Here is a 10,000-nt window from a genome sequence, read left to right as displayed (position 1 = left end):
TATGTGACATCAGTTAGTTAATTAGAATCTCTTGAAGCATCGAAAATACAAAAATAACATAAACTGCGACTTTATTGTCTTCTCTTCCGTGTTTGTTTTCGAACCTCAAATAAAGATTCAACTAGTCATGAATCAGCATATTGATTCATGATTCGGATCGCCCATGTCACGTGATTTCAGCAGTTTGACACGCGATCTGAATCATGAATCAATACGCTGATTCATAACCGTTTGAATCTTTATTTGAGGTTTGAAAACAAATGCCCCTACCACGATTGTTGATTGAGAGCAGCGTTTCAACACAGACCCACCCTGATCGAGCTTTCATTATAGTCCGCCATTGTTGATACACAGGAGCAGAATGGCATCTAAGCGATTGTGGTGTTCTGTTCTTGGGTGTAAGAATGAACACAGCAGTCATTTTGATGTTCCCAAATCCGAACTCCTGAAGACCCAGTGGCTGAGTTTTGTTTTCGTCAATGCTTTCATGTTTGCGTGAACCGCGAAGCATTTCTCACCAGACTGCTTTATAAACGAGGGTCAGTATGAAGCAGGTTTTGCTAAGAAGCTGCTCCTGAAAAAGGAACTATTCATGTTCCTGCTGCACATCTAGAAGAAGTGAGTGTAACATTTTATTAACCTTTATATTAATCTTCGCAAATTGCTTACAAGCTGAATGCGCTAAAGTTTATAGGGTTAAATTACGGAATGCTTTCTATGTATGACTTTTCAATATAATTCATAATCCCACGTCGAATTCTGTTGACCCTTCATCTTGTCCCGGGTCCAACTCCGGTTCAAATTGATAGAGTTGCACAGATGGGTCTTCAGAGACTCCCATCGCCATTCATTTCCCTCCACTGTTGTCAAGGCAACACTCCATGTTGTGTCAAAACGCCCCACAGAACAGAGGGGCGGGGTGAGCAAAGCTCATTATCATTTAAAGACACATGCCCTGAAATGGCTTGCTGAAAACAGAGCTGTTTTTGACCAGGTAAAATTTGTGTTTTTTTACAATACCAATGAGAATTTTTGATTAAAGTATATTACGAAGTTTAAATTTAGATAATAAAGAATCATATTAACTTGTATAAAAATGACATTATATGACCCCTTTAAATTGTCAAATTCAACCGAAAATCACAATGAAGAAAAAAAGCCTCATTAAACACACCTGATTCAGCTCATCATGTCTTTTAGGCTTATTTGTAAACTACAGCTATGCGTGTTGGAGTAAGGTATGAACTGAACTCTGTAGGGCTTTGGCCCTCCAGGAATCATCCCAGAGTCTTGACTCTAATAGCATATCTTAAACTAAAGCCAATAAACAATTTTAAGCATCCTTCTCGTTCTAAGTGACCCAGAACATTTATTTCAGAAGCCTTTCAGCTGTAGACCAGTGATAGTGAACTTAATTAGTTTGGAATAATCATTCATTCTTATTATTAGGAGAAAAAAAATAGCAGTGACGCTGTTAAAATATTATTAATATCTGAAAAGTTTTGACCATCAAACTACCAGGGTGGAAAACTCTTAAAGTTAGGTTGAAAATGTCATGTGGTGCCACTCCCCACAAAAATATTTATGAATAAAAGTCAAAATTCATGATGTTTGTGAAAACAAAGTAGTTTTTTTTTTTATGTGTACACACACACACATATTCAAAGTGTAAAATATGGTATTACTTTTTACTTGATGGTTACACCGAGACATTACTTATATATACAGTGTATGTGACACTTGTTAACAAAGAATCATGACAACACATTTTTCAATCCGAAATAGCTAGTAAAGTCACAAACAATTACAAAGGAATGGCCCGTACACATTGAATTAAATGTGCAATTTTGAAGTATATTCAAATATCCAATATTGTTATTTTATATAGAAATGTATGGTGTGTGTGAAAGAGGGTCACCCACCCCCCACACACACACACACACACGTGTACCCGCGCTCTCAAACACACTTTAAAGAGCATTTGAACTGACTTCAAAGCAGTAGAAAGGATTCTTTGAGCATCTGCATCTAGTGGCAGTGACCCTCCTTCTGTCACACACTTACACACCTGTGAACCCACACGCTGGCTGATTTAAGAGAAACAGCGAGTGCTGACCGAAAGGATTGGTTATAAAAAGACCAAATCTTTAACAGATGCTGGCAGATACATATATTCCGTTGACTAAATGACTTTAGGTGGTACATTCAAGCAGATTTCCAGGAAACAATCAGATTTTACTGGGTTAGAACTTGGATTAAACAGCAGATTATTAAAAGCTCTCAGACTCAATATTCTGTGACTGACGGGAATACAGGATCTGAACAAACACTACAGCGATTCCTGGAATTCACAAATCAGGGCCTCAACAACCTGGTTTATAAAAGAGAAATAAGGAAAAAGGGGAAGAGGATTATAAGTCAGATGCTGATGATGAACATTGTGCTGGTTTTGACAATGTTGTGTGTGTACTTGTTGCGCTATATTTGTGACAACCAAAGGGGAAATTCCTCACAAACATTCGTTGAATATTTCTGAACATATCCTTTCAAACTTTCGAAAAATATACTGACTCACAAATGTCTGAAAACAACCTCACAAATGCTAAATATCCTTTCTTGAAAATAAATACAAATGTCTAAAAACATCCTCACAAACCTCTAAAAAATATACTGACTCACAAATGTTAAAAAACAACTTTATAATCTAAATAGTAATGAAAAATAATTATATAAGTTTTCATATTCACTAAAAAGGCATTTTCAAAAATGTCTCAAAAAATAATAATTCTCTCAAAAATCTAAAAATATCCCTAGAAACCTTTTGAAAAATATCCTCACAAATGTCTGGGGGAACAAAAAGAAAACTTTTTACAAAATTTTACAAATTTTGTGAGAAAACAAATTCTCACAGTCCCACAAATGTAAGAAAGTAAATCTGAATCCCTCACACATGTACAGGTTTATGTATTAGCTATACTTCTGAGGTAAATTTGTCCCCAGAAAGTAGTAAATATGACAAAACCTTACTATGGGGACATTTGGGCACATCCACACCTAGAAAACAATTCATTAAAGAAAAACAGTCATATTAAAATCTTAAGAGTTTTCTTTTAAAGGTAGGGTTATGATATGGTTAAGGCCAGGGTTGGTTTACGAATCTTAAAATGAGCTTTATATAAAGAATAGAAGTGCTCATTTGGATAGTACATGTGTGTGAGGGAGGAGGAGGCAAGAGTGGCAAAAAAAAGTGAAGCCATGGGGTGGGGTACGAATGGGCCTGTGTGGCTCTAGGGCGGATGGTAAACGGACAGTGAGATCCACTCCATCCATAAGCTCTATTGAGAAGCCAGAGATAAACATCATGTTTTGTATGCTGCATGTGTTAGCGCGTGTCACTGTTGCACTAGCGTGTGTATGTGTGTGTCTCCACCCACTGAGCTAATAAAGAGCTCATTCTGTCCCTGACAATAAGACCCAAAACTGCCCTCGAACACACACACACACACACACACACACACACACACACACACACACACACACACACACACACACACACACACACACACACACACACACACGTGCATGTCGTCATCCTCCTCCAAACAAAGAGAGCTGTTGTAGGACAAGGCCTCTGAACCACTCTTTCCACAAGTACACACACTCACACACACACAGTCAATCTTAATCAAATCTCCAAAGAGTGAAGAAGAAATCGTGGCCACTTCAATCAACATCACATCGGTTCTGATGACTGCATTGAGAGTGTCTGACATCTAAATAACATCAGACATGTTTAATATGACGACAGAGAGACCCAGACTTTGTCAAAACACTCTGACTTCCTGTTAGCAATGAAAGGAAAAGGGTTTAGAAAAGTTTGAAGGAAGAAAACGGGAGCATTAATATTGTTTTGGATCCCATTGACTTTTATTGTATGCTCAAAAACAGTTGAAACATTCTTTAAAATATCTTCTAGGGGTGATCTTCTTTGAGATCCCTAAAATAAAAGAATAAGTCGTATGGTTTTGAAATAACACGAAGGCAAGTAATGATGACAAACCGCATTCAAACTTATCACACGACTAAAATTTCAATCCGTTGGCTTTGTAAAGTAAAATTCTTAGCATGGAGTACCTATGAGTTTAAATAAACAGGCTCTGGGGAATTCTTTAGTAGGGACAATTTTGACAACAGTGGGATGAAATCTAATAAGGAAGGGAATGAGTAGTTGGGCGTTCATTGTGCCCAGAGCCAGACGGGAAATGTCCTGACGTCCAGTGGAACATCAACAGTGGGACAATAGAATTCCATTTTTGCAGAATTTCCACACGCGTGTGGCAGGAAGGTGATGAGTCGAGTCCCAGTGGGCCGTCCGCAGAAGAACATAACTGAAACAACAGCCCTAACTCTATCAACATCAAGTCAAATTCCAGTCAGGATTAGAGCATTAGCCCAGACTTTTATGCATGCCATGGAGTGGCCAAGAAAGATCTGAAAAGGAGCATTTGTTCTAGAATAAAGGGACGTCACAAATGTGCAGGGTTGAATGTGAAAGCCCAGTTGAAAAGTGTCAGATTGAAGGTATGAATCAGATGGAGGAGTAGAGTGTGGGATTGTGGGGTAGGGAGGCGGTGTAGATGTGGAGGAATGGCAGTGAGTCATTGACATTATAAGAAAAAAAAGAATGGAGGAGAGGAAATAAGACAGAGAAAAAGATGAGAGGAACAAGACTACTGTTTACAGGATTGTTCAATGTAGTTGAAGCCATATTAAAACTAAAAATACGACTTAAACAAAAACAAAAAGAGCAATACATGAAGGTTAAATGTTAATGTAATTTAATGCATTAGCTGTTTGTGTAATTTTATACAACTTAAAATGTACAAATGTATTAGGATAAGTAGAAATTAACATTAAGGGTTAGTTCACTCACAAATGAAAATTCTGTCATTAATTACTTACCCTAATGTTGTTCGACACCCATAAGTCCTTTGTTCATCTTCAGAACACAGATGAAGATATTTTTGTTGAAGTCCGATGGCTCAGAAAGGCCTTCATTGACACCAATGTCATTTCCTCTCTCAAGACCCATAAAGGCACTAAAGATGTCGTTAAAAAGTCCATCTTACTACAGTGGCTCTACAATTATTTTATGAAGTGACGAGAATAATTTTTGTGCGCAAAAGAACAACTAAATAACGACTTATATAGTGATAGGCTGATTTCAAAACAAAGGTTTGAACGGTTATTAATCCGTGTATTGATTATTCGGATCGCCAATGTTACGTGATTTTAGCAGTTTGCCACGCGATCTGATTCATGAATCAATGCGCTGATTCATAACAGTTTGACACTTTGTTTTGAAATCGACTTCATGTTTTACGGTTTACGTTCATGTAACGATGTCTTTAGTGCCTTTTATGGGTCTTGAGAGAGGAAATGACATCGGTGTCAATGAAGGCCTTTCTGAGCCAACGGATTTCAACAAAAATATCTTCATTTGTGTTCCAAAGATGAACGGAGGTCTTACGGGTGTCGAACAGCATTAGGGTAAGTAATTAATGACAGAATTTTCATTTTTGGGTGAACTCACCCTTTAACTTCCAACAATACTATTACAGCATTTGTAATTGTTAGTTAGATACCTACGTTGGCATGAAATGAAAATTGACCCTTCTTGTAAATGCATGTAAGATCCATGTATGTGTTGTATTTTTAAATATTCTTCTTGATCTTGTAATGTGTAATCAAAACGTCTTAACTTCCGTTGAGACTTCTCTCTGATGATGTATGCAGGACTTTAGTCCAATTAATAAAATTAATGATAAAAACTCCAATACACTCTTTACTCACAAGACTTAAAATCACATTGTCTGTACAAAGTTACAGTCAATATGTCTTCAGTCATATAAACCCTTTAACTTTTTCATGATTCGTGGGAGACAATTTAGGTAATTTTATAGGTCAAATAAATACATATTTGTACCAAAGTATTAATGTAACCACTAACCTACACATTTATGCTTTTAATGCCTTGCCCTGTAGACTGCCACTGTAAGTGTATCATAGTAATGTGCTGTTTACTCTGACTAAGGTCCACAGAGAGGAGAGAGAACAGAGGACTCAAATGAGAAGTTATGTGCGGCTGCTTGACCTTCTGGCGAGGGCAATGCAAATATCTCCTGCCCAGAACGCATAGAGAAACTCATGCTGAGAATGATCAAAGGACAAGGTCTTTATCTGACAGCAAATGACGGTCCATCCCAGTCCAACAATTACCAGGTTCAGGTTTCAAAACTCACATTGTGACACTCTGTGTGCAGTGGTGCCAGACTGAACAGTTTGAATTCACCAAATTGGGCTGGCTTTGACTGAACTGCAAAAACACTGAGCTGAATTGCAAAAATGTGCTTGGGCAGGTGGACAAAATTTTATTTGAGAAACTTTTAAAGAAAATATATAATGAAGGAATTCAATTGAATGGTGGTTCAGTGCTGCCCAGAAAATATGCGTAGCCAAATTCCCTAGTATGTTCCATACATGCAACTTATACTTAACAAGAATTTAAAGATGCCCTGTGGTAAAAAGTTTTTAATGTTGTTTATAAATCTATGTGGTGGTGTTTTGATATGCTTTAAGACAAACCATATGCAATTTCATCAGTCAAACACACCATTGCTAAGTATTTTCTTCTTAAAACTACATTTTACCAAAGAAAAATATATTTTTGATGAAATCCGAGAGCTTCCTGACCTCTCCATATACAGCTATTTAATTAACCATTTTAAGTTTTACAAAGGTAGTAAAAACGTCGTTAAAATAGGCCATGTGACTCCAGGGGTTCAACCTTAAATTTTATGAAGTGACAAGAATATTTTTTGTACAAAAAAAAACAAACAAAAATAACGACTTTATTCAACAATTTCTTCACATCTGTGTCCGTCTCCTACGCTGTAAGTTTAGTAAACACAGTACAGCGCTTCAGAGTTACGTCAGAGCTACGCCAGCACGCCGGCTTACTATTGGTCGTTGCTGTTCACGTGAGCATTACGAGGCATGCGTGTGAGGCTGACGCAGGAGCTGACCAATGTAAAAACTGCACCTAAAGAAAATGTTGAATAAAGCTGTTAATTTTTGCTCTTGTCGCTTCATAAAATTAAGGTTGAACCACTGGAGTCACATGGACTATTTTAACAAATAGTCATTATGTCATTAGTCATTATAGTATTTTAACTTTTTCTGCCTTTCTGGGTCTTGAACGTGTTAACTAAATAGCTGTCTATGGAGGGCCAGAGAGCTCTCGGATTTCATCAAAAATATCTTAATTTGTGTTCTGAAGATCATGAACCAAGGACTAATGGATTGGGAATGACATGAGGGTGAGGAAGCATTTCTGGGTAAACTACCCCTTTAAAAACCCAGCACAGGCTTACACATTGGGAGTATGTGGTGTTCAATCTTCTTCTGTTTGTGTGACCTCACCTAACCAAAATATACATACAGTAGTTGCAATTATCCTCTAATTAGAATTTGGAATGACAACAATTTGGCAGATGGGGACAGGATCACTTAAAATCAGCAGCAAGTAACGGGCTTTATAGTTATACTTTCTTTCAAACACAAATACCCATTTGTACGAATAGGGTGCACATTTACATTTGTAATAACAGAGCGAAGAGGAAGGATGACATCATAGTTTAGCACAGCTGTCTGCATGTAAACAGTTTACACTTCACTCTCATTATACTTTCTATTTTGTAAAAGAATACATTTAAGCTCAAAATCTGATTTAGTAAAAACAAACAACAGGCTAAAAATAGAGGAGACGAGAAGTACAACTTGGATTATCCAACAAAAGTGGTAGAGCTTTTAAGACAGTGTTTATTTCTGGATAAGTGATGGAAAAAAGACAGCAACACATACACACCCATCCACCCACATGTGTTAATCCTTCAGTACACTGTTAACATGGGATCTTCTCAGTGTTTGCAATCATGCAAAATCTCTATTTCTAACAAAAGCTCTAACTGTCTCCAACCACCCTGGATAACATGACGTGATTCCTAAAATCCAAATCCCAAAACACAACATTACACACTATTGCCGCATAGTCTGGCTTTACTCCTGTGTTCAGGACAACTCATGAAGACCTACTCACTATTACTAATAAATGCTTTATAAATGAATAAATCACATTATTGTAAGTAACGTGTCAATTATCAACAAATCCGAAAAGTACACCAGATCGTACATCATCTACAGCATTATTAACAGCCTCACACTCAAAACTGGCCCACAAGATTAGGAACTGCACCATGCAAACTAATTTTTGGGTGTATCTGTGCCGTTACCTGATTTGCATAATTCCTTCAGTCAATTATATGTTAAGCAACATAGCCAGCACATTCAAATAAATATTTTTTTTTAACAGCCACAATTTAAGTTAAGGTTTCTTACATCAAAACATTAATTTAGTTTAGTTCACTTCGTTTTTAACCTTCTTTCTGAGCCTTATAACTAAACAAGCAAAACTGTCTTTGAAATACGCTTAAAGTGTATTACCAAATATACTGACAAGCATTTATGGTTTGTTTATGGTTTATTTACTTAATAAAAAAAGCCATTAAAGTGTGTGTTTTTTAAGTACACTTAAGTGGCCTTTTATTTCATTAATATTGTATTGTCTACAAGTACAATTTTTTAAAATATATTCTTTTAAAGCGATAGTTCACACAAAATGAAAATTCTGTCATTAATTACTCACCATCATGTCATTCCAAACCCGTAAGTCTTTTGTTGATCTTCGGAACACAAATGAAGATTTTATTGATGGAGCAACTGACACTTTTTTGACGCTTCAAAAAAAGTCATAAAGAGACCGTAAAACTAATTCATATGAATAAAGTAGTTTAGTCCAAATTTTCTGTAGAGACACTGTCACTTTATATGATGAGCAGATTAAATGTAGGCTTTTATTCACATATAAACATTGATCAGTGAACATAAACAGAAGCTCAACCGTGAACATGCTTAATGCACGAGAACAAACCTCATTGGTTCTTGCGGAAGCTCAAACTTCGTAACACACAAGAATGAAACAAAAGAATGAAACACTGGTTCTCATGTCACCATTTACCATAACTGATGTGTGAATTCATGAATGTTTATATGTGAATAAATGCCTAAATTCAGTCTGTTCATCATATAACTAAAGCAATCTCTTCAGAAAACTTGGGACTAAACCGCTCAATTCATGCAGATTTAGTTTTCCAATCTCTTTATGAAGTTTTTGAAATGTCAAACTAAAGTGTCAGTTACGCAGTTGTCTATGGAGGGACAGAAATCTTTCAGATTTCATCAAAAAGATCTTCATTTGTGTTCCGAAGATGATGACGGTGAGTAATTAATGACAATATTTTCATTTTTGGGTGAACTTTTGGGTCGGTCCCCTTAATTTGAGGTACACTTCAAGTTCTTTGTTTATTGTCCTTTTGGTTAAAAAGTCAATAGAGGTTCTGTGTTATTTGGACCTCAGTGTTATTTCAAATATCTTATTTTGTGTTCCAAAGAAGAAAGAATTGAATGAATGAATGAATGAATGAATGAATGAATGAATGAATGAATGAATGAATGAATGAATGAATGAATGAGGCATTTATATAGCGCTTTCATATGAACTACTGTACACCCAAAGCGCTTTACACTCATGTCAAGGATCGCTCCTCAACCACCACCAGTGTGCAGCATCCACTTGGATGATGTGACGGCAGCCACAGTACAACGGTGCCAGTGCGCTCACCACACACCAGCGATAGATGAAGAGGAAAGAGGGTGACTGAGCCAATTCAGTGGATGGGGATTATTAGGAGGCCATGATTGGTATGGGCCAATCAAGGGAATACTGCCAGGACACCGGGGTTACACCCCTACTCTTTACGAGAAGTGCCATGGGAATTGCCTAGAGAACCGCATGAGGGTGAGTAAATGATAACAGAACTAC

At 36.9% G+C, this 10,000-nt stretch overlaps 1 protein-coding gene across 1 annotated transcript in view; it reads right to left on the bottom strand.

Moving 5' to 3' along the window:
• Window positions 1-10,000, bottom strand: part of erfl3 (Ets2 repressor factor like 3) — a 53,861-nt gene that overhangs the window by 10,823 nt on the left and 33,038 nt on the right. The gene's annotated exons all lie outside the window — the stretch shown is intronic.

This window comes from Pseudorasbora parva, chromosome 7 (genome assembly GCF_024679245.1).
Source record: "Pseudorasbora parva isolate DD20220531a chromosome 7, ASM2467924v1, whole genome shotgun sequence".
Taxonomy (NCBI): Eukaryota; Metazoa; Chordata; class Actinopteri; order Cypriniformes; family Gobionidae; genus Pseudorasbora; species Pseudorasbora parva.
The sequence above is the reverse complement of the archived record's forward strand: the minus strand, read 5'-3'. Positions and strand labels throughout refer to the sequence as shown.